The sequence below is a fragment of the Rhinoraja longicauda genome, chromosome 1, assembly GCF_053455715.1.
Source record: "Rhinoraja longicauda isolate Sanriku21f chromosome 1, sRhiLon1.1, whole genome shotgun sequence".
Taxonomy (NCBI): domain Eukaryota; kingdom Metazoa; phylum Chordata; class Chondrichthyes; order Rajiformes; family Arhynchobatidae; genus Rhinoraja; species Rhinoraja longicauda.
Window position 1 is genome coordinate 66,354,598 of NC_135953.1, and position 3,493 is coordinate 66,358,090.

At 50.1% G+C, this 3,493-nt stretch overlaps 1 pseudogene; it reads left to right on the forward strand.

The window, feature by feature from the left end:
- Nucleotides 1-721: 721 nt before the first annotated feature.
- LOC144607324 (uncharacterized) lies at nucleotides 722-3,033 on the forward strand (annotated as a pseudogene).
- The last annotated feature ends 460 nt before the right edge of the window (nucleotides 3,034-3,493 follow it).

Sequence of the window (3,493 nt, forward strand, 5' to 3'; positions counted from 1 at the left end):
AATATCCAGGGACCACCACAGCCTCATTGATATTCTACAGATACACAGCTGCTGGTGCCAATCAGCTTAAGATGTATTTCAAGCAAATTAAAATCAATGCAGACTATATTTTGTGTAATGCTTTTAAGAGAGAGAAGCTCAGAGTCATAACTGCGCTTTGCAATCACATTTTGCCAGTGGACGCCTACACTATAACTTAATCTGACAAAAAAAAGTTAAAGCGAACAAGGTGAAAACAAGTACAAAATGCACATTATTCTTAATGGCACCTTTACAATCTGAAATTCCATTAGTACTGTTATGATGTTCAAACTGGGATCCTTATCTGATTTGGGATCACGATACTTACCCTCTTTGAATGGACATCTGATTTAAACGCAGTAAGGTATGTCGGCTTAATGAATGCACACGGTAATGTTTAAGGGTGGGAATGTACAGCAGCAAAGGATAAAACCCAAGTTCTAAGTTGGCAATGGCTGGCTGACACTGGGAGTACAAGGCATATGAAGAGGGAAGGGAGCTAATAATTCTGCAGAGGATCCAGTATTAATGAGGGAAAAATCAGAAATCCATTTCAGCAGCTGGATATGAAAACCACTGCTGAATATAGGGTTGTGTACGATACGATACGATACAATAAAACTTTATTCATCCCTGAAGGGAAATTGGTCTGCCAACAATCACAACATACAAGGTACATGAAAAACTTATCTGTGATAAGATGTACTCACATTTGGACGAATATGAGCTATTTTCTGTTTATGAACTTATGAACTTGAGGAGGTGATTAAAGTGATTGATGAGGATCACTTTAGAGATATAGTGCAGAAACAGGCCTCTCGGCTCACCAAGTCCACGCCGACCAGTGAAGACCCCATAGACTAATATGCGTTGAAGGCAAGATTTTCTTCAGCATAGTGGCAAGGCAGCTGACCAACTTCCTCTCCAACAATTGCTACATCGACACCTCAGTGCAAAAGGGAGGCTTATCTGGAGTGCCGGGGTGTCTAGAGCACACGGGAGTGGTGACCCAACTCATCAGTGAAGCCAGGGAGAACAAGGGAGACCTGACAGCTCTGGCCAACGCCTATGGATCCATCCCACACAAGCTGATCCAGACAGTCATGGCCAAGCATCATGTACTAGGCCAAGTGGCAGATCTCATCCTGGACTATTACAAGCAGTTCAGCATGAGAGTCTCAGCAGGGTCAGTAACATCAGAGTGACACAGATTAGAGGTTGGAATCATCACAGGCTGTACCATCTCTGCGATCCTTTTAGCCTTGGTGATGAACATGATCGTCAAGTCCGCTGAACCAGAGTGCCGGGGCCATCAGACAAGTCAGGAATACGCCAACCACCAATCAGGGCCTTCATGGACGACCTGACTGTCACCACTGAGTCAGTGCCGGGAGGCAGGTGGATCCTGCAAGGGTTGGAGAAACTGATTAGATGGGCAAGGATGAGGTTTAAGCCAGAAAAATCAAGGTCACTGGTGGTGAAGAAGGGCAAATTCATGGACAGGTTCCACTTCAGCATCGAAGAGACACTAATCTCTGAAAGGCCAGTGAAGAATCTTGGCAAGGTGTTTAACAGCAGCCTGAAGGACACAGCATCAGTCCAGGCAACCTGTCAGGAGCTGGAGAGCTGGTTGAGACCGGTGGACCAGTCAGGCCTTCCCGGCAAGTTCAAGGTGTGGATATACCAGCATGGTATCCTGGCAAGGATACTCTGGCCACTGCTTGTCTACGAAGTCCCAATCTCCAGCATGGAGAGCTTGGAGAGGAAAGTCAGCAGCATTCTCAGGAGGTGGCTGGGATTGCCCAGGAGCCTTAGCAGCATCGCCCTTTGCGGTAATAACACCAAGCTCCAGCTGCCCCTGAAGTCTCTACAGGAGGAGTTCAAGGTGACTCGGGCCAGAGAGGTGATGCTGTATAGGGACTCCAGCGACCCCAAAGTGGCTCAGGCAGGGGTGGAGGTGAAACTTGGGAGGAAGTGGAGAGGCGGCAAAGCTGTGTTGCACGCGGAGTCTCGGATACACCACAGAGTCCTGGTGGGAGCAGTGACTCAGGGAAGAGCTGCTCTGGGAACCTTCCCAACTCCCCAGTTTGACAAGGCCAAGGGGAAGGAGAGGTGCAGGCTGGTCCAGGAGGAAGAGAGGGCAGCGGTGGAGGAGGAGAGGTCTAGCAGAGCAGTTGGCTTGAGGCAGCAGGGGGCCTGGACAAGGTGGGAGCAGGCCATGGAACGAACAGTTACATGGACTGAGCTCTGGCAGGCTGAACCACAGCGTATCAAGTTCCTAGTCCAGGCAGTGTACGATGTCCTGCCCAGCCCATCAAACCTCTTCATCTGGGGCAAAGCAGAATCTCCGGATTGTCCGCAATGCTCAGGCAAGGGGATGTTGGAACACATCCTGAGCTGCTGCCCAAAGGCTCTTGGGAGGGGCCGGTACACCTGGCGCCACGACCAGGTTCTGAAACCCATTGCAGAAGCCATCAGCATGGGAATCAGCAGTTGCAGATGAGCACGCCCCACCACCCAGATGATCACCTTCGTGAAGGCTGGAGTGCAGCTGCCAAGAACCACAGCAGCCAAGAATCCGTCGGGAATCCTGGGGACTGATCAGGACTGGCAGCTTTCTGTAGACCTGGTGAAACAGCTGAGGTCCCCATGGCACATCGCCACAACCACCCTGAGGCCGGACATCCTCCTAGTCTCCGAGGCGACCAAAAACATTGTCTTGTTGGAACTGACAGCACTTGTGGGAGGACCGTCTGGCGGCGGCCCACGAGAGGTAGTAGACCAAATATGAAGAGCTGGTCACAGATTGCCATAAGCGGGGCTGGAATGCCCATCAAAGTTGGCTGTAGAGGTTTTGCAGGGCAATCGCTCTACAAAGCCTTGAGTGGGCTGGGCATCATCGGAATAGAGAGGAGAAGAGTCATCAAGAGCACCACAGAGGCAGCGGAGAAAGCCTTGAGATGGCTCTGGATCAGGAGAGGAGGTCCATGGGGAGGAGCAAATGCCACCTGAACACAAGTCGTGGTTTGATCAACCACGGCTGGGTCGCCTGGGGGAGGGTGTCTGATGTTGAAAGACCAGAAACACCCAATGACCCCAGGTTACATCACTGATGAAGTGTTCAGGAGAATCAAGAGATGTATTTATCAATCCTACACACCAGGGACAATTTATAATTTTACCAAAGCCAATTAACCTACAAAACCTGTACATCTTTGGAGAGTGAGAGGAAACCGGAGCATCCAGAGAAAACCCACGTGGTCACAGGGAGAACGTACAAACTCCGTACAGACAGCACCCGTAGTCAGGATCGAACCTGGGTCTCTGGCACTGTGATGCAGAACTCCACCGCTGCATCGCCGTGCCGCCCCGATAGGATAAGGCAGTGGATGTATGTGTACATGAATTTTGGTAAGGGATTCGATAAAGTCCTTCATGGTAGACCGAACATAGAACACAGAACAGCATAGCA